The sequence below is a fragment of the Cololabis saira genome, chromosome 15 (assembly GCF_033807715.1).
Source record: "Cololabis saira isolate AMF1-May2022 chromosome 15, fColSai1.1, whole genome shotgun sequence".
Classification (NCBI taxonomy): domain Eukaryota; kingdom Metazoa; phylum Chordata; class Actinopteri; order Beloniformes; family Belonidae; genus Cololabis; species Cololabis saira.
In genome coordinates, this window is record NC_084601.1 from 272,003 (window position 1) to 294,148 (window position 22,146).

Here is a 22,146-nt window from a genome sequence, read left to right on the forward strand (position 1 = left end):
GCAGCATTAACAGATTGTTTATTCACATGGTCCCCCATACAAATGCATAGGTTTTTGTTGCCATGGTAACAAGCCCCATAGGATAGAATGGGACAACAGCGTAATGAGACCTCAGTATGTTGTAGTCCACATCAAGCTGAGTCTTTTAACGTTGGAACCAAGTCTCTACGATACTGCGTTGCCGCGCAACAAGCATCCGAAGTTCCGTTAGCATCAAAATGAGAAGAGTGAAATATCTCAAAAACCGTAATAGCTAGCTTGACGAGACTAAAATATGTTGCAGTACAAAGCGTCCCGGGTTGGTCAATGTTGTAATGATGTCTGTACGATAAACCGTTGCCTAGCAACAAGCGTCCAAAATAAAAGTGATTTTTTTTTTAAATTGAAAGTTAAATATCGCAAAAACCGTAATAACTAGCATGATGAAGTTGTATGGTCCTTTAAAGACTATCGGGCCGAGTGTTTCAAAGTTTGAACGATGTCTCTACGATAAAGTTCGGCCGAGCAATAAGCGCGGGAATTTTCGCCTTTTTTTTTGCTTTTTACCAACTAGCGTTGCCATGGTAACCCCTATTACTGAGAAAAGTAATACCCATCGAATCACGATGGAGACGCATCCAACGATGTATGCCATGCATGGGTGCACGTTGCGGTTCGGGCCGTATTAACGGACGAAAAAAAGTGCGGAATAATAAGAATAATAATAATAACTAGAAAATTTCTGGAAATTTTGATATGGGCATGCCCTACCGCCCATTCGACCCCTCTCGCTGCTTTGGTTTGGGGCTGTAGTGGTTGTGTTCGGGGTGGTTCTATGTCAGTTTGAGGTGTTTACGGTTGTATTGCATTCATTCCTGTGCTCCCAATAGTTAAAAATGGGGCGCGCTTTTTGGCGTCTAGCGCCCCCCACGGTGACACTTTTGACTGAAAAAAGTAATGCCCATCGAGGCAACATGGAGACGCATCTAACGATGTATGCCATGCATGGGTGCACGTTGCGGTTCAGGCTATGTTAACGGATAGGTTTTTGTTTCACCGTGGTAAAAAAAACCCATCCGAATGAATGGGGCCATTTGGCATGGATTTTGACATAAAATTTCCTTAAATAACAGCTTCATGAAATTTGAATATGTTGAAGTCCACAGCGTGCCGAGTCGGGGAACATTTGTAGGATGTCTCTACGATAATCTGTTGCCTAGCAACAAGCGTCCAAAGTCAAACGGAAATAAAGAAAAATATGAAAGGCCAATATCTCAAAAAACTGTAATAATTAGCATAATGAGGTTGTACGTCGCGTTAGGGACAATTGGGCCGAGTGTTTGAAAGTTTGAACGATGTCTCTACGATAAAGTGCGACCGAGCAATAAGCGTCTGAATTTTTGCCTTTTTTTTGCTTTTTGGCATCTAGCGTTGCCACGGTAACACTTTTGACTGAGAAAAGTAATGCCCATCGAGGCACGATGGAGACGCATCCAACGATGTATGCCATGCATGGGTGCACGTTCCAGTTCGGGCAGCATTAACAGATTGTTTATTCACATGGTCCCCCATACAAATGCATTGGTTTTTGTTGCCATGGTAACAAGCCCCATAGGATAGAATGGGACAATTTGGCTTTAATATCTCAAAAGCTGTAAACGACAGCGTAATGAGACCTCAGTATGTTGTAGTCCACATGAAGCTGAGTCTTTTAACGTTGGAACCAAGTCTCTACGAAACCGCGTTGCCGCGCAACAAGCATCCGAAGTTCCGTTAGCGTCAAAATGAACAATGTGGAATATCTCAAAAACCATAATAGCAAGCATGACGAGACTAAAATATGTTGCAGTACAAAGCGTCCCGGGTTTGTCAATGTTGTAATGATGTCTGTACGATAAACCGTTGCCTAGCAACAAGCGTCCAAAATAAAAGTGATTTTTTTTTTAAATTGAAAGTTAAATATCGCAAAAACCGTAATAACTAGCATGATGAAGTTTTATGGTCCTTTAGTGACTATCGGGCCGAGTGTTTGAAAGTTTGAACGATGTCTCTAAGATAAAGTTCGGCCGAGCAATAAGCGTGGGAATTTTCGCCTTTTTTTTTGCTTTTTGGCAACTAGCGTTGCCACGGTAACCCCTATTACGGAGAAAAGTAATGCCCATCGAGGCAAAATGGAGACGCATCCAACGATGTATGGCATGCATGGGTGCACGTTGCGGTTCGGGCCGCATTAACGGACGAAAAAAAGTGCGGAATAAGAATAATAATAATAATAATAATAATAATAAGAAAAGGGAAACCTTTCTAGATACTAATTTAACGCCTTCATTTTTCAGGTTTTCTCGGCCGTGTTTCATTTTTTGGGGATTTTTTTTTCCCACAACAGAGCGGGGTCATGCTTTACACCCGCTGGTGCGCAGTGGGACCTTTGCGACTTTAGCATGTTAGCGAAACGCTAGCAACATTGCCTTTTGGGCCATTCTGGACGATTGCAATATGGTCATGCCACTACTTGGCATGCCCATAATAAGAAAAGGGAAACCTTTTCTAGATACTAATATATCGCCTTCATTTTCATGTTTTTCCTCATTTTTTCGGCCGTGTTTTACTTTTTGGGGATTTTTTTTTTCCACATCAGTGCGGGGTCATGCTGTACACCCGCTGGTGTGCAGTGGGACTTTTGCGACTTTAGCATGCTAGCAGCATTGCCCTTTGGGCCATTCTGGACGATTGCAATATGGTCATGCCACTACTTGGCATGCCCATAATAACGCGAAGAATTCCTACAGATACAATAGGGCCTTCGCACTGTAAGTGCTCGGGCCCTAATAACGCAAAGAATTCCTACAGATACAATAGGGCCTTCGCACTGTAAGTGCTCGGGCCCTAATAACGCGAAGAATTCCTACAGATACAATAGGGCCTTCGCACTGAAGGTGCTCGGGCCCTAATTAAAGCTGCAAGCAGCGATGAACGGGCCCTCGCACTCACGGCCACCGCCCCCCATAAGCATATCAGAAATGACACCACCCACGACTTCCTATGTCAAACCATTCAAAAGTTATAGCAGAAAAAAGGGAAAACCAATCAGAAGAAAGGGCGGGGCTAATTCAGGCCAATGAAGGTCAAGGACTCCATACAGAATCTGATGACACCACCCACGACTCTATATGTCAAACCATTCAAAAGTTATAGCAGGAAATAGGGACAACCAATCAAAAGAAGGGGCGGGGCTAATTAAGGCCAAAGAAGCTCAAGGACTCATTACAGAGTCCCATGACTCCACCCACGGCTCTCTATGTCAAAACATTCAAATGTTATAGCAGGAAATAGGGAGAACCAATCAGAATAAGGGGCGGGGCCAATTTTCACCAATTATGGTCAAGGAATCAATACCGAGTCCCATGACACCACCCACGACTCTCTATGTCAAAACAATCAAAAGTTATAGCAGGAAATAGGGACAACCAATCAGAATAAGGGGCGGGGCCAATTTTCACCAATTATGGTCAAGGACTCAATACCGAGTCCCATGACACCACCCAGGACTCTTTATGTCAAACCATTCAAAAGCTATGGCAGAGAGAAGTATTCTAGGGGGCGCTGTTGAGCCGTTAGGCAACGCCCATTAATGCAAACCATGAAATATCAAAATTATCGCAAGCCCTGACTTGCATGCAAAATTTGGAAAACTATTTGGAAAACTATCAAATATGGACTAATCAGATGAAGGGGGGGCGCACCTTTTGGCGTCTAGCGTTGCCAGGGTAACACTTTTGAAAGAGAAAATGCCCGAAGTCGCAAGATGGAGACGCACATTTTGATGTATAACACACCTGGGTGCACATTACGGTTCGGGCCGTATTAATTGCCGAAGGAATGGCATAAATTGCGCCAAAATTACACAATTAATTCAAAATGGCTTACTTCCTGTTCGGTTTCGGCCATGGCGCCAAGAGACTTTTCTTTAAGTTGCGACATGATACAGGTGTGTACCGATTTTCGTGCATGTACGTCAAACCGTATCATGGGGCCCATTAATGCAAACCATTAAATATCAAATTTTTCGCCAGGCCTGGCTTGCGTGCAAAATTTGGTGACTTTTTGGGCATGTTTAGGGGGGCAAAAAGGCCCTCCTTTCGTCAGAAAAATAATAATAACGCGAAGAATTCCTACAGATACAATAGGTCCTTCGCACTGAAGGTGCTCGGGCCCTAATAATTCCTGCAAATACAATAGGGCCTTCGCACTGCAAGTGCTCGGGCCCTAATAATAATAATAACGCGAAGAATTCCTACAGATACAATAGGGCCTTCGCACTGAAGGTGCTCGGGCCCTAATAAAACATCCGTAAAAGCAACAGTACAAATAACACAACAGTAAACAAACAAACTGGTGGGAAGTAGTGCGTGATGTCCGGTCATAGTGAATGGGCAAGTTTGAACAGGTGAGTTTTGAGTTGCGTTTTGAATGTGGTGATGGAGTCTATTTGTTTTATGTGTGGGGGAAGGGAGTTCCAGAGTCTGGGTGCCGAGCAACTGAAAGCTCGGGCACCAATGGTGCTAAGGTGTGAGGTGTGTAACCCGGTGTTAAAATGTGGTTGTGCCACTGCACTACTACAAAAACTGTGCGGTTACTCTACTACACTCACCAGCTCACCAGCTCACTCACTCACTTAATCACTCACACCAGGTTCCAATCAGTGATTGCCACTACACCACACCCATAGTTTAAAAGCCATCACTTTGCCACAGACAGTGAGGTGCACATCACTGGCTGTGGCAGGTCTGTATGCTTTCTCTCTACAAACATTTAATCATTTGAACTAAAAATCCTAACTATCAAATATTCACATTTTAGACTCCATTTTCTCGTAAGGACCCGCTGATATTACTGATGAGCTGATGAGCTATAGAGGATTGGTGAGTTACTCTGTTTTGAAATGTTTTGTTTGTTTGATTTTGGTTATTTTGATCGTGGTTTTGAAGACTCTTTTGATTTGCAAAAACCACTGTTTGATTTGTATGATTTATAGAACGACTGATTTGAAATTATTGTTTTGGAAATATCTTTATTTATTATTGGCCTTTTTTGTGTTCAGGCCAGGTTTCTTGTCAGACCTGCATGATCGTGGATGACTCAAAACACAATGGCGAGCCAAGCCCAGAGAGCTAAGCCCAGGGAGCTAAGCTAGGTAGGCCCTCAGCTCCATAACCCACACAGCCCCTCCATCACCACTCCAACTATCACGATGGCGAGCTAAGCCCAGGGAACTTTGAACTTTGAACTTTGAACTCTGAACTCTGAACTTTGAACTTTGAACTTTGAACTTTGAACTATGACCAGTGACTAATTAAGTCACTTTGGGCTTTTTGATTTTTTTTTTCTCAACTGTTGCTATTTATTTTGGTTTATTTAATAATAACATTGTTTCAAGCATATTTACATTGTCTGAGGTTCTTTACGTTCAATATAATTCCTTCTCATAAACCACCTACTTCTGATAGCAGTCAAACTACTGATTCCCATACCGTATACGTTACATAATTGAGCCTGCCAGGAGAAGGTTATTGATTAACGTAAAGGTACCATCAACTTAAAGATGGAGATATTTGAACATTTCAAAATTCCAAATGCAGTGTTGGTACATGGAGTGGAGGAAATGGATGATTATGATGAGGTTGTGGATTTTCTGAAACAATACGGTTTCAGAAAATCACAATCAATCAATCACAATTTAATCACTATATGGTTGTTGAATATGCCTCAGGATCTGCAATGCTATCACTAGAGCTGCTATTGCCACATGCATATCTTACAACTGACGAAGAAAACACGTTCATCATTCAAAACTTGTCCAAATTGTACACAGAAGGCGTGGGCGAGACAAAGACCAAATCCTCCTTGGATGATTTAAAAACTTTGGCTCGAGCGAGCGGAAAGGACTATAAAGAAGTTCTCAAGGACATGATGTCCCAAATTGGTGAATCCATTGCAAGTCTTGAGCCATCTGAGGAATCAGCAGCGCAGCTGAAAACCTCACCCCAAACCCCTCTTCACAAACCTGCAGTAATGGCTGAAGGGAGTCCTTCCATTGCTCCTGATGACTTGAACCCTCCTGGAATTCAGCGATATGTGGTTGAACCCATTGTCAGGAGTGAGGAAAATACTCACACTGCTTCCTCTCAATGTCTGAGAGTCTTTTCCGGCAGAGTACCCAGACCCCCACATGAGGTTGATTTTGATGCTTGGCGCTTTAGCGTTGATTTAATCATGAAAGACCCTGCTGTGTCTGATCTTCTGAGATCCAGAAGGATCCTCGAAAGCCTTCTTCCTCCAGCTGCCGATATGGTAAAGCACTTGAGTCCAGACACTTTGCCAGTTGTCTATCTGCAACTGCTTGATTCTGCTTTTGGGACCGTCCAAGATGGCGATGAGCTGTATGCCAAATTTATGGACACTGTCCAAGATGCTGCAGAAAAACCATCTGCTTACCTGCAACGTCTGCATGTAGCATTGACTCTCACTGTCAAGCGGGGTGGCATTCCTGTCACAGAAGTAAATAAACATCTTTTAAATCAATTCTGTCATGGATGTTGGGATAATTCTCTTCTTTCAGAACTCCAACTGAAACATAAGAAAGCCAACCCCCCATCCTTTGCTGAGCTGCTCTTGCGCACAGAAGAGGATCGTGAAGCAGCAAAATCTGTGCGCATGAAACGACATCTAGGCACTGGAAAACAGAAAGTGTGTGCCACACTAAATGCTCTCACAAAGCAAATGGCAGAGATTCAGAACCAGTTAGCAGCCCTAACAGCTAACCAACAGAGGGCTAAATGCTCCTTTTCTACAGGTTTTCTATGGCTTCCCTTTATTCCAGCACACCAAACATTTACATGACCCAGAATGCATTGCAACATATAGTGTAGGAAGTCCCCGCCTAGACAGCCCCCTACTGTCCTGGCATATCATTGCACATAACTTACACCACAAACGCCAGCAAGTAACAGTAAGCCTCACACCAAGAAATCACATGCAACTGGTAAACAGTCTGTGCAGGCTAAGTCTCAAACCAAAACCTGGCTACTGTTTCCGATGTGGGGAGGATGGTCACATCAAGCCACAGTGTGATAACGACCCAAACCCTTCACTAGTGACAGAGAAAAGGAAGCAATTTGATGTTAAGTGTCAGAAATGGCTGAAGCAGCACTCAGGTGACCAGTTAAACTGAACACAGTTCCTGTTGTGGGACAAACGGGGACTGTAAACATCCAATGTCCTAAGATTAAATGCAAACAGTGTGCTGCTGTCAAGTTCAAAGAATTCAGCCACTACACTTCCAAAAGGACTAGTTGGTTCCAGATGCACAGCAGTAGTCAACATTGCTGGTATTGATTTCACCTGTCTTATGGATACTGGTTCTCAAGTAACCACTGTTCCAATGTCCTTTTACAAGCTGAACCTGGCTGAGCAGCCCCTCAAACCTATCTGTGACCTATTAGAGGTTGAGGGTGCAGCAGGACAGTCTGTCCCATACTTGGGCTATATAGAGATGGTTGTTCGTTTCCCAAAAGACTTTGTGGGAACAGATATTGATGTACCAACTCTTGCACTTGTGGTTCCAGAGGTACACCAAACTCCACCTCCTGTTCTCATAGGAACCAATACCCTTGATATCCTCTATGAGAAGTACTTTGGTGGCAAGACGCCACATCACCGGCCCAGTCAGTATGGTTACCGAGTAGTACTCAAAACACTTGAGTTACGGCGGCAACAACAGAACCAAGATGGAAGTGTTGGAGTTGTGAGAATGCTCAGTAAGACACCTACTGTCATTCCAGCATGCCACAGTGTCATTCTTGAGGGCTCTGCTAAGGTCCCTGGTCCATCTGCAGATCGCTGTGTGATTGTAGAGCACCCCACCCAGTCATACTTACCTGGTGGTCTATGCGTTAAGAGTTGTCTTAGCACTCTTCCTTCGCACGCTCCTTACAAAGTCCTTGTGATGATCACAAATGAAACTGATCAAGACATAACCATTCCCCTACACTGTGTCATTGCAGAACTTGGTGCTTTTCATTGCATTCTTTCACAACACAATGTGACAACACCCCAGGTCTCAGACCAACAGAAGTTGAACATCAACTTTGCTGATTCTCCACTTTCTGCAGAGTGGCAAGAGTGTATAACCAACAGGCTCAGTGCAATGCCAGAGGTCTTTGCTCTTCACGATTTAGACTTTGGGTGCACAGATAAGGTGAAACATCGAATTAAACTCCATGATGAAAATCCCTTTAAACATCGTGCCAGACCTATTCACCCTCAAGATATCGAGGCAGTACGCAAACATCTTAATGACTTGCTGGAGGCCGGTGTTATCAAAGAGTCTGAATCACCATTTTCTTCACCCATCGTGGTTGTGCGGAAGCGAAACAACGATGTACGTTTGTGCATAGATTACCGAAAACTAAATCTTCAAACAGTGAAGGATGCCTATGCACTACCTAATCTTGAAGAGACCTTTTCAGGACTAACGGGCTCCAAGTGGTTTTCGGTGCTTGATCTGAAATCCGGATACTACCAGATCACGATGGATGAGGCTGACAAGGGTAAAACAGCCTTTGTTACACCCCTTGGATTCTGGGAGTTTAATCGAATGCCACAAGGAGTGACTAATGCACCCAGCACATTCCAAAGGTTGATGGAAAAATGCATGGGAGACCTACATTTGCGGGAAGTCCTTGTATTTTTGGACGATCTTATCATTTACTCGGACACTCTGGAAGAACACGAAGTTCGACTGATGAGAGTTCTCAATCGGTTGAAAGAATATGGACTAAAACTGTCCCCCGAAAAATGCAAATTCTTTCAGACCTCAGTTCGATACTTGGGACATGTTGTGTCTGAGGATGGAGTGGAAACACACCCAGAAAAAGTGAATGCCTTAAAAACCTGGCCAATTCCTAAAAACCTGAAAGAGTTGAGATCCTTTTTAGGGTTCTCAGGCTACTATCGTCGCTTCATCACGGGGTATGCTGACATAGTAAAGCCACTCAATGAACTCACTCGAGGATATCCCCCATCACGCAAACTCAAAAAGGGCAAGGGTACCAGTGATTGCTATCACAATCCACACCAGCCTTTTGGAGATCGATGGACACGCACCTGTCAAGACGCTTTCGAAAGGCTCATAGAAACACTCACCACGGCCCCTGTTCTTGGTTTTGCAGACCCCAAGAAGCCCTACAGCTTGCATACTGATGCTAGTACCACCGGCCTTGGAGCCGCATTATACCAGGAACAGGATGGGAAGCTGAGAGCTATTGCATTTGCCAGTCGAGGTCTGTCCAACAGTGAATCCAGATATCCGGCTCATAAATTAGAGTTTCTTGCACTCAAATGGACTGTAAGTTCCATGATTACCTGTATGGGAGTCATTTTACTGTTGTCACAGACAGTAATCCCCTTACTTACATACTTCTGCAAAGTTAGACGCAACCAGTTACAGATGGTTGGCTGCTTTGTCTACATTCTCTTTCAAGCTTCAGTACCGGGCTGGCAAACAAAATCTTGATGCTGATGGTCTCTCCAGGCGACCACATGAGCTGTATCTGGATGAAGGCCAGTCTGAGAAAGAGAAGGATCGCATTAGCCGGTTTGCTCAAAAGCACTTAGCTGATGGCTCCCTTGAGAATGTCTCCTTCGATGCCATTTGTCAAAGTAGCTTGGTCAGAATGCTCAATGACCCCTATGACCTTACCCTTGTGGAGTCTTTGGCAGTTTCTGCTGATGCAATCCCTGACAGTTATGTGGAAGAGGATCAACATGGCTTACCTGTTATTCCTTCTCTCTCACATCTCGATCTTAAAGAGAAGCAGAGGTCTGATCCATGCCTTCGGGAAGTCATTTTCCAGCTGGAAACGGGAGAAAGAGTTTCTCCAACTGTAAGGAACGAGCTTCCTGACCTTCCTCTTCTACTCAGAGAGTTGAATAGATTGGAGTTGCAAAATGACATCCTGTACCGCCGGAGACAAGAGAACGAGCAAGCGTCATATCAACTTGTTCTACCAGAAGAGCTGCGTGCAACTGTTCTGCAAAGCTTGCATAATGACATGGGTCATATGGGCATAGAAAGAACTCTTGATCTTGTCCGTACAAGGTTCTATTGGCCCAGAATGTCCGCAGCTGTAGAGCACAAAATCAAGATGTGTGATCGCTGCATACGCAGAAAAGCTCTTCCTGAGAAAGCTGCACCCTTGGTGAACATAAGAGCAACACGTCCTCTTGAATTGGTGTGCATGGATTTCCTGAGTCTTGAGCCTGACACCAGCAATACAAAGGATATCCTTGTACTAACTGACCATTTCACCAAGTTTGCCATTGCTATTCCCACTCCCAATCAAAAAGCTAAAACGGTAGCAAAATGCTTGTGGGATAACTTCATTGTCTATTACAGCATCCCTGAACGATTGCACACTGACCAAGGACCTGATTTTGAATCAAAACTAATCAAAGAATTATGTGAATTTTCAGGCATCCGAAAATGTCACACAACTCCGTACCATCCCCGGGGAAATCCTGTTGAACGGTTTAATCGGACATTGCTCAACATGTTGGGAACCCGGTGTTAAAATGTGGTTGTGCCACTGCACTACTACAAAAACTGTGTGGTTACTCTACTACACTCACCAGCTCACTCACTCACTTAATCACTCACACCAGGTTCCAATCAGTGATTGCCACTACACCACACCCATAGTTTAAAAGCCATCACTTTGCCACAGACAGTGAGGTGCACATCACTGGCTGTGGCAGGTCTGTATGCTTTCTCTCTACAAACATTTAATCATTTGAACTAAAAATCCTAACTATCAAATATTCACATTTTAGACTCCATTTTCTCGTAAGGACCCGCTGATATTACTGATGAGCTGATGAGCTATAGAGGATTGGTGAGTTACTCTGTTTTGAAATGTTTTGTTTGTTTTGATTTTGGTTATTTTGATCGTTGTTTTGAAGACTCTTTTGATTTGCAAAAACCACTGTTTGATTTGTATGATTTATAGAACGACTGATTTGAAATTATTGTTTTGGAAATATCTTTATTTATTATTAGCCTTTTTTGTGTTCAGGCCAGGTTTCTTGTCAGACCTGCATGATCGTGGATGACTCAAAACACAATGGCGAGCCAAGCCCAGAGAGCTAAGCCCAGGGAGCTAAGCTAGCCCGGAGAACATGTGCCAGTGCTTACCTACCAGGACGGTAGGCCCTCAGCTCCATAACCCACACAGCCCCTCCATCACCACTCCAACTATCACGATGGCGAGCTAAGCCCAGGGAACTCTGAACTTTGAACTTTGAACTATGACCAGTGACTGATTAAGTCACTTTGGGCTTTTTGATTTTTTTTTCTCAACTGTTGCTATTTTATTTTGGTTTATTTAATAATAACATTGTTTCAAGCATATTTACATTGTCTGAGGTTCTTTACGTTCAATATAATGCCTTCTCATAAACCACCTACTTCTGATAGCAGTCAAACTACTGATTCCCATACCGTATACGTTACAGGTGGGAGTGTAAAGAAGTCCAGCAGAGGTTGAGCGGAGGGTGCGGGAGGGAGTGTATTCTTGCAATAGGTCACAGAGGTAAGTGGGGGCTAGGTTGTGAAGGGCTTTGTGGGTGAGGAGGAGGAGGTTTTTGTAGATCAGGGGTGTCAAACATACGGCCCGCAGGCCGGAACCGGCCCCCAAGGAGGTTCGATCAGGCCCGCGGATAATTGAAAAATGAAAAAATGCATAAAAGACATGGAATTCAAATTTTTAATAAGATGCAATTCATGTATTATCCGCTAGGGGGCGCACTGTTTTGATCAGAGTAGAAGACAACAGCGGTATCAATGCGCCATCTGCTTCTTTATAAATCTAATTTAATCTTAAAGTGCATTACTATATTTTTCAATACCAATTCATTGTTAAAGTTTTGTGCCTTTGCAAAATCAGTGGGATCAGTTGCAATGCATACATTTTGAATGATAAAAGTAAATTGCACATTTGTCTAAGGAAATATGAGGTGTTCCATGAAATGTTTTGTAAAAGGAATGTTCATTGAATTTCAACATTTTCCTAATGTTCTTGCGCTTTTTTACACCAAAACAAAGGAAAGACATGATATTTTGAGTGCGACTTCCATACAAGCTATAATATAGCATGTATGGTATAATTTTAATGGTCCGGCCCACCTGACATCTACCGAGGCCGTATGTGGCCCACAATGTGAAAGGAGTTTGACACCCCTGTTGTAGATGATGCGGTATTGGACTGGGAGCCAGTGGAGTTGGATAAGAACGGGGATGATGTGGTCAGATGACTTGGTGCGGGTGATGATCCAGGCGGCCGAGTTCTGAATGAGTTGTAGTTTGTCGGTGAGTTTGGTTGGGAGGCCAGTGAGGAGGGCGTTGCAGTAATCGATACGGGATGTGATGAATGAGCAGGATTTCGGTGCTGGATTGGGACAGTGCTGGACGGAGTGAGGTGAATGTGAGGTGCAAATGAGAGTGTGCTGTCCAGAATGACGCCGAGGCTCTTGACGTGGGGGGAAAAGGGTACCGGGAAGCCGTCGATGATGATGGGAAGGGCGGGAGAGGGTTGTGACTTGGTGAGGGTGGATTTGGAGCCGATGAGAAGAGCCTCAGTTTTATTGCCGTTGAGTTTTAGGAAGTTATTGCTCATCCAGGTATTGATGTCGTGTAGGAAGGTGGTGAGGGAAGTGGGAGGAATGGCAGCGGTGGGTTTGGAGGAGACATATATCTGTGTGTCATCGGCGTAGGTGTGAAAATGGACCCCATGGTGACGGAGAATTGAACCTAGGGGTAGGAGGTAGATGGTGAAGAGAAGTGGACCCAATACTGACCCCTGGGGGACACCCATTGTGACACCCGTGCACCCAGGTTTATGGTTCCGTATTTGGACAAACTGTTGACGGTCAGTGAGGTATGATGAAAACCAGGAGAGGGCAACACCAGAGATCCCAATGCCAGCCAGGCGGTCCAGGAGTATTGGGTGAGAAATGGTGTCGAAAGCTGCGCTGAGGTCCATGAGGATGGTGAGTAGGCCGGAGTCAGCTGCACGGAGGAGGTCGTTGGTGATTTTAACCAGGGCTGTTTCAGTGCTGTGGGGGCGGAAACCAGATTGGAAGGGTTCGTGGAGGTTATTTGAATTGAGGTGGGACTGTAATTGTGCTGCAACCACCCTTTCCAGAGTTTTGGAGATGAAGGGAAGGTTGGAGATGGGCCTGTAATGATTGAGGTTGGATGGGTCTGCACCGGGTTTTTTTAGGGTGGGTGTGATGGCAGCTAGTTTGAGGATTGGGGGAACAGTTCCAGTGGTGAGGGAAGAGTTAATTATTTCGGTAATCATGGGGGAAATGGATGGCAGACATGCTTTGACAAGCAGGGTGGGTAGGGGATCAAGCTGACAGGTGGTGGTTTTGGCTTTACGAATGAGTTCTGAGATGGTGTGTTCTGATACCGGAGTGAAATTGGTGAGACAGCTGGAGAGAGGTTGGTTGGTGGTAGTTATCCAAGGTGGGTCATTTGTGGAAGTGCGTGTTGAGGCCAGTTGATGGTGAATGATGTTGATTTTGGAGCTGAAGAAGTCCAGGAAGGTGGTGCACTGGTCGGTGGAGATGTCTGGAGGGAGGGTTTTTGGAGGCTGAAGTAAGTGGTTGACAGTTGAGAAAAGGACTCTATTGTTTCCTGTGGCAGAATTAATGAGGTTGGAGTAATATGATGGTTTGGCAGTATTAAGTGCATTCTTGTAGTAGTGAAGGTGATCGGAGTACATTTGGTTGTGCACAGTGAGTACGGTCCTTTTGTAGAGTCGCTCCAGTCGACGGCCTGTGGTTTTGAGCTGGTGGAGGTCAGGGGTGAACCAGGGGGCAGAGTGGGTAAATGAAACTGAGCGGGTTTTCAGTGGAGCCAGGGCAGTGAGGGAGGAGGAGAGACAGTTATTCAATTCAATTCAATTTTATTTATATAGCGTCTAATACAACAGAGTTGTCTCTAGACGCTTTACAGAGACCCATACCCAGAACATGACCCCCGAGCAGATATTACATAAACAATGGCAGGTAAAAAACTCCCCTAGTGGGAGAAAAACCTTAAGCCAAACAGTGGCAAGGAAAAACTCCCCCTTTAGGAGGGAAGAAACCTCCTCCCCTGCTGATCTGGTAAACCACTACAAGTTATTGTAGTGGTTTACCAGATCAGCAGGGGAGGAGGATGAGGGGGGATTTGGGAAGGAGCTGATAAGGGTAGAGAGATCTGTGGGGTTGATGTGTTTGATGTTTCTGAAGGAGATGATCCGTTGTTCTTTGACTTTGTGCAGTTGGGTATGGATGTCATAAAGTATAGCTTTGTCGTCTGAGATGGGGAAGTCCATGATAGTGAGGTTGGCGGGAGTGATGTCCATGCAGCAGATTAAGTCGAGAATGTGACCTTTGTTATGTGTTGAGAGGTTGACGTGTTGTGTGATACCAAGGCAGTTCAGGAGTGATGTGAAGTCGTTTGCCAGGGTGCAGGATGGGTCGTCAATATGAATGTTGAAATCGCCATGGAGGATAACAGTAGGGGACATTGTGCATACAGATGTTAACAGTGATGAGAATTCAGTGAGGAAAACAGCGGAGGGTTTTGGTGGTCTGTAGATGGTAACAATGATGATGGGTTTGGGTCCAGAGAGTTTTACAGCTAGGCATTCAAAAGAGGAGTGTTGGGGGACAGTGAGAGCAGTGACTTTTATGTTTTTACGGTAGATGAGAGCCAGCCCCCCCCCCCCCCCCCCCTCCCAGTGGCGCGGGGTTTACTAAAAAAGGAAAAGCCGGGTGGGGTGGTTGCATTTAACTGGGTGAAATCATTCGGCTGTTGCCACGTCTCTGTGAGGCAGAAAATGTCCAGAGTTTTGTCGGTGATGAGATCGGAGATGAGAAGGGCCTTATTGGTTAGTGATCTGATATTGAGAAGACAGAGTTTGAGACAGGGGAGTGGTGTGCAGCTGCTTTGGGCAGGGGAGAGAGTACACTGTGATTGACAGGATTGATGTGGCGGTCTGTGTGGGGAGGGGGGCGTGGCTCTGTGGACCAGGCGGATCGGTGTGCAAGCTGAGTTGGAGCAATGTAGGGGGGGCTATTTTTATATTTAATTATTGCTTTGAAAGTGGCATGGGAACGGAGGGGTCTGACAGTTACAATGGTATCAATTGGGAGACCGACGGCAAGGGGTGTAATGACAGCAGGGGCCTGTAGGAGGAGCGATTCACAGACGGCAAGGGGTGTAATGACAGCAGGGGCCTGTAGGAGGAGCGATTCACAGACGGCAAGGGGTGTAGTGACAGCAGGGGCCTGTAGGGGGAGTGATTCACCAAGGGAAGGAGGAGAAGAAGAAGGCACTGGTGGCACGGGGGAGTGGGTGTGGCATGTAAATAGTCATGCATGTGGCTTCGTTGAACTGATGAAGGCGAGCTGCAGCTTCGGAAGCGAAGTGGATGTGGTAAAGGTAAAAGCCGTTGCCTCCGAAGCGGAGGGCCAGATTGAGGATACTGGATAAGTAGTCGTCCAGTTCCTGGCGACGTGAAGGAAAGGTGGAGCACATGACGTCTCTGTAAAGAGAGAACGCGTATGCAAACTCGGTCGGTGTGAGCTCTTTGGAACGGGTGGATGACTTTCCTCTCGGGTGGAGGCACCCTTCATGGTCTTGAAGATGTCTGTCTGCGGGTGGTTGGTGGAGGGAAGGCATGAGGAGGAGTGCAAGATTAATGTAGTTACCCTCTATTATTTGTTTGCGCAGGTTGGCCGGAACTGGAGAAGGGCGGGAAGCGAAAGCATTGGGATGACGGACGGCGGGATTAGCTGTGGACAGGGTGAGATGAGTAGTTGCCTGTGGGGCCGGAACGGGTTGAGGAATGAAACTGGGTGGAAATGCGGTGGGAGGGAGGCCGGGTACCAACATCCCGATGCCGGTGGCTCCGACCGAGGGAACCTGCTGGAACTGATGGAGCTGGGAGGCAGAGGATCCTGGCAATCTGGTGCCGAGAGCCCCTTCTGCCGCTGGCAGTTGAGGCTGCTGGAAGGGCATGGCGGGGGGTGCTAGCATCCCGGTGCTAGTAACCCCGGCCGAAGTTAGCTGTTGTAGGTTCTGGATGAGGGCTAGGTGCTGGAGGTGGGCTGAGGGGGGCGCTGGCATCCCGGTGCCAGAAACCCCGGCCGGATCTAGCTGCTGTAATTGCTGGAGGTGGACAGCGGGGGGCGTTGGCATCCCGGTGCTAGTAACCCCGGCTGAAGTTAGCTGCTGTAGTTGCTGGAGGTGGGCAGCGGCGGGCGCTGGCATCCCAATGCCAGGGACCTTGAGGAGGGAGGGAGGAGACTGCTGGTGTGGGTGGAAATCCGGATGGGAGGTGGAAGGTCCAGGAATGATGAGGCTGTGTGCTCCTGCTGAAGTAGGTGATTGACCTGTATTTCTTGTTCCGATGGCTATTTTTTTGACCTTGCTTCCGTTTATTGGTTTTTTGCTTTTGAACCGGGGGTTTAGTTGGACTGGCCCTTTAATGGGGGCGTTGACGTCACGGCGCGCCATCGGAGTTGGCGTGATGACGTCATCCGGAAGTGAACTGGTGTCCGCGGGGCTGTTGGCATGGCAGGCTGACATGAGATGGTTGAAAAGTTTAGCTTTGTTATCCGTGTGGTGAAAAGGGATTCTTTTATCCCGGAGTGTTTTCTGGAGGGTGGCGACGGTCCAGTCCGAGATGTTTGCAGAAGGCCGGCCGTCGGGGTTTCTCGCCGGAGCGTGATGACGCTGGGACCTCCGGCGCGTTGCGCAGCCTGTGTCGTCGGGACGATGGCGCGGAGCTTGAGTTAACCTCGTGGGAGAAGGAGTTGGGGACCTGCGACAACGGCTATGGGCTGATCCGGATTGTCCGCGTCCTCTTCCCTCCGATGGCGGAGGTGGGCTGGAAAGGCTGCAAGACGGTGAGCTGCAGTAATGCCGGATGTTCAGAAGGGATGAACCGGGTGGAATGTGGACGGCTGAAGCGACAGAACTTGGCCGGCTTGCCGGCTTCCTGGGCGGCTGTCGAGCTCGGGAGAGCGGTGTTTCGGGTACTGAGGAGTTTTCCTCCTCCGAAACTTGCTGGAGATCACCTGAAAACAGGTCGTCGTCTGATGGCGACAGCGAGACGAGATCCATGTCTGAAAGGTAAGAAGTTTTCGAGATACAAGTGTTTTTTCGGCTCTGGTGCAAAGAACGAGAGCAAAGAGGAACTGAGGTTTAGGTTAGTATTTGAAGGTATGCCGGAGAGGCGTGGTGCCGGAAGAGGCGTGGTTGAGGCGTGGTTGGGGCATGGTTGAGGCGTGGTCCTGCTCCTGAAATTCGCTGGTTAAGCTCCAAAAATGTAGTATTTTAGTTGAACATGTACAGCTGCCACTTGCTATAAATGTACAAATGTTTGTACATGTATACTTGTGCTCCATACCATGTGATGATGATGATGAAACCATGTCACCTGAGAATGAATCTCGTCCCCACCAGAGGTGACTCCAGGTGAGACCAGAGTTTATGTTACACATAACTGCTCATTTAGCACCTGGGTTACGCCTCACCTGGCCTCACCTGGTCTCACCTGTGATTGACTGACTGACTGCTTTGACTGGTGCTGAGGAACAGAACTCTGAGGAACAGAACTGTGAAGAACAGTGAACTTTATTTTTTGAGTGGGGAACCCACATTCATTATGTTTACATTTTGGCAGGTTGTTTTGTTGTTTTTGGGATGGTTTTGAGTTGATGTATTTTCTTTATTCCATACTTGAGTAAATAGTGTGGAACAGAATTGAAGCTAATTGTGCACCTGACATAAGCTAACTAAGCTGAAGTCATTGTTTATATTTTTTTGTTAATTTGAATTCCAATACTTGAAGAAAGTTTATTATTTACGTGGCCATATTTATTTTTCGTTTGAGTAATTTGTTTTGTGTTTTTTTTTCAATACACGGTACCTAAACTGAAGCCATCTGCCTCTGTGTCTTGATTAATTGTGTATCATTACGTGTTCTCCTCGGCTGAATCTAGTCTTCTGAGGTTACTAGCCTACCTCTAGCTATTTGTTGCATTTTATTTCAGTAGTTACAGCCAAATATATGCTACAGAGGCCAGGTGAGGCCAGCATTGTCCACAAAGTTCAGGATCTTGAAGGACTCGTAACTGGAGGGGCAACTCATAACATACTTAAAGAAAACCAACTTTATAAAATGAAATACAGAAAAAAAAAAGATTCTGTGTCCCATGGCTTATTTTTGCAAACCTAAAGATGCAGCATTTCAGGAAGAAAGTTGTGTTGAAAGAACAAAACCTAAATGTTTCAAGAAAGTAATGCTCTGCTTTATCAAGAAAAATAAGTAATTGTGAGTTAAAAACAACGGAAAGACTCTGATACGTTCTTGTGTTTGTAATAAAACGGTTTTTATCTACATGTATTATTTTTTCACACACTGTCACACTTGAAGACCATGTTTTATTTCAAGCAGCTGTGCAGAGACCACAGAGCCGTAATAATGATGGTTAAACTGTGTACGTTGCCGTGGAAACGCATTTCTAGTACTGAGGAGGAGGAAACAATAGAAGTGGAAAAGATTTAAGATGTGGTCGCTAGTGGCTTGTTTTAAGCTGAGTGTGTGGGAAACACACACACACACATACACACACACACACACACACACACACACACACACACTATAAACATGTATGATGTCATATGTTCTCAATGTGCCAGCAGCTCAAAAGTAAAAGAAGTTTGCTGTTCAAAACTTTTATTGGCGAGTGACTCATTCCCCATCTGACCCACAAAGGGACCGGCTCTTTGAAGACGATGAGAACTCAATCCAAGTTTAACCACTTATTAAACATTATCATTAGGTGCTTGTTAACTGAAAACTGATCTTTATCTATAGGCTTTTCATTTTAATCTAATTGAACAGAGCTCTCCAGGGAAATTCATTTTATCAAAAGATTTGAGGGAGTTAGAAATATAAATAAGCCTCAGAAATGCAAGAGAGCGTTTACTGTAAACCGTGAGCAGATTCCATCTGGTGTATTAAACACATTTATGTAGAGTTTCTCTGGTCCTGTGACAATAAAAAGCCACATTCATACATTTCCATACCTGATTTTAATGTATTTACTCTATAAACACAATCAGGAATACAAAGGCCTGCCCTGCAACACCTGTCCTTTATAAATCCACCCCTGCCTCTCTTGTTTACTTAGTGACGCTAACTTATGTTTGTATGAGCAATGTTTACCTCTTACTGGCTGATGCCAAATGTGTTGTAGCTGGAGGGAAGGATTAGGGACTAATTAATCAGTCTGATTAGGTTTACTATCAAATGGTTTTGGTTAGGTTAGGTTGTACTTGGTTGAGTCAAGACTATCCAGGAAATCTGCATCCATAAGGCTGGTTTCCAGTGGAGTGAGACTAATCTGGACTGGTAGAGGAAATGTCTTCCTCCTGTGAAAAACTGTACACACTGAAACATTAACAGTGAAATATTACAATCCTATCACAATGCAGTGTTATACTGTTATACAGAGGTTATAATTGTGTCTGCAAACAGTATATACCGCCCACAGGAACACTTAGATCAAGCTTACCTCATGGTAGCCGCTCCCAAATGAATACACACACACACGCACACACAGCGAAGAGCCTAAAGCATTAACACGGGCCCCAGATTTCAGCGATCACAATCCATGAGTGTCCACAGGATATGCTGAAACAAGCCTGATGTGCAGCGGCCGCGCCCTGCACCCTAGCTGGTTTGGAAATAATAGATGACTGGTTGCACAACACTGGTTTACACACCAAACAATGTTGGGTTATTTTGATACGCCAAGATGCTGCGCCAAGTTGTTCCTGGTGTTGGGGAAGAGACTTGGGTTGGTTGGGGTTTCCACCAGCTCGTTGGGTTAAAGGTTAGACTTGAAGTTGCCTCCACCTCCGACTGAGACCTGAGCAGAACTCCCTGCAGCCCTGCTGCTGCTGCACGGGGGGAATAATAATATGTTGATAAAACCAGCCTGAATAAAATTTCTGTCATGATGCAGTTACATCCTCTTCCTGTTCCTTTTGTACTCCATGTTCTTCATCTCATGTGGCTCCTGTCTGTCTGTCTGTCTGTCTGTCTGTGTCTCTCTCTCTCTCTCTCGGTGGAGACGCTCAGGCACGACACCTTTGTGTCTCTGGTCCGGCTCTTTGCCAGTCTGTTGCTATCGCTTTGGCACAAAAGAACTGCTGGAGCTTTTGTCTGAGGCTTTTTTCCACCTTCGGTTTTATAACTTCCAGTGATTATTAATCTCATGTTCCCCCAACACCCATTTCCAAACCCTACTTGGCCTGATATCAGCCCTCTAGCTGCTTTTTTGTTTTCCTCCATGTGGACATTTTTGACTATATACAATAAATCATATTTAAACTCTCTGGGACAATTTTAGTTGAACCTTTTCAGAAACCCAGCTCTGTGGATATTATTCTAAATTCAGTCTCTTCCTGGTTTGGATAGTGAATCCACCCTCAGAATCATCGTTTTTCTTCAGTCCATGTCCTTCTTTTGGGTCTCCTTCATTCAGCATAAATACATAGTAGATGCTTTCATGAAGTAGATTCATGAATTTACTTTATTTATTAAATTCATTAGAAGGATTTGCTTTGTTTCCTTTTTTTTATATAGGATATAAGCTATAAAATTTCCCTTCAGGATTAATAAAGTTAATTGAATTGAATCTCATCCACCCCCGGTGCCACTGAGGAGCTTATGAACCACCTCAGTGACCTCGGCTTGGGTGATGGATGAGCACGCCCCAGAGTCCCCACTTCCTCAGTGGAAGGCATGTCAGTCGGGTTGAGGAGATCCTCGAAGTATTCCTTCCACCGAAAAGAACCCAAACCAGATCATATCTAGTCTATAAGTACAGATTTGTACCCTGTGCAAAGTTCAGTAGATATTTTTGATAACTATTAGTTTAGCATGAACATTTAGAAGGAAGATCTTGAGCAAAAGATTTGTTGGAGTTAGAAATATAAATAAGATGTCATTTTATTGACAGCTACACAGTCCTTTAACTAAACTACAACTCATATCAAGTCCGTCCAACATTCACTGTTTACTGAATTTTAATACAGAAGTCGACCTGGATAGCAAAATGAGTCTGAAATCATCACTGAGAAATGAACAGATGGTAAACTTCCAGTCAAGATCAGAGCATTTTTCAAGACTGCTGCTCTGATCTTCAAAAAATCCAGCTTTTATACCTATGGTTTGATATATCCCAGTCAGGTGAGAGGTGGTGACGGATTACTGGAGACAAACAACTTCTAGCTAGCTTAGTATGGTGAATGAATGCTCTGGGAAAACATACGAGTCCCACAAAGGCCAGTGCTAAGTGGAGACCCTCTTGCTCTGAGACGACTCCACACACCATTTATAGAAATTATTCATCTAGGCTACTGACAATAACTGGAACTACCATGCACCACACCCTCGGAACAAAGGAATCAGTCCAGAAAGTAAATAAACAAAATGCATATATATGGGACTTCCAGGTTTTGCCAAATATGGAATTAAGCATTGATATAAATGCAGACAAATTCAAAAAACAAAACAAACCCAAAAATCATTGACCCGATTTTCATATTTGTAGATTTCGATCAATGTAAAAAAATAATACTAATAGCATAGCAACAGTAGAAAAGAAAGTTAACTTGGATCAGGATTCAAACAGTCGGCTCTGTGTTCCTGTTTGTGGAGTTTCCTCAGCAGCTACCTCACTTCCTTCCTGTCAACCCCAGTTTCCTGGCCAGCATAGGTACACAGACTGGTCGGACACACAAACTACTGCGTAACCATCATTTCAGGGGGCATAAAACAGACTTACTGTAACCATACTCAGGATTTCTGTAACGTTAACCCTCACATTAAACGCGTCTTCACATTTTGATGTGATGATTCACTCCAAAGGGCAGATGCATCCCTCCAGTCTGCTCCCACAACAGACGTAAAACAGGTACTCACACACACTTATGTGCTTTCCTGTTCTTTATAAATGACCACAGTGTTCCTTCTT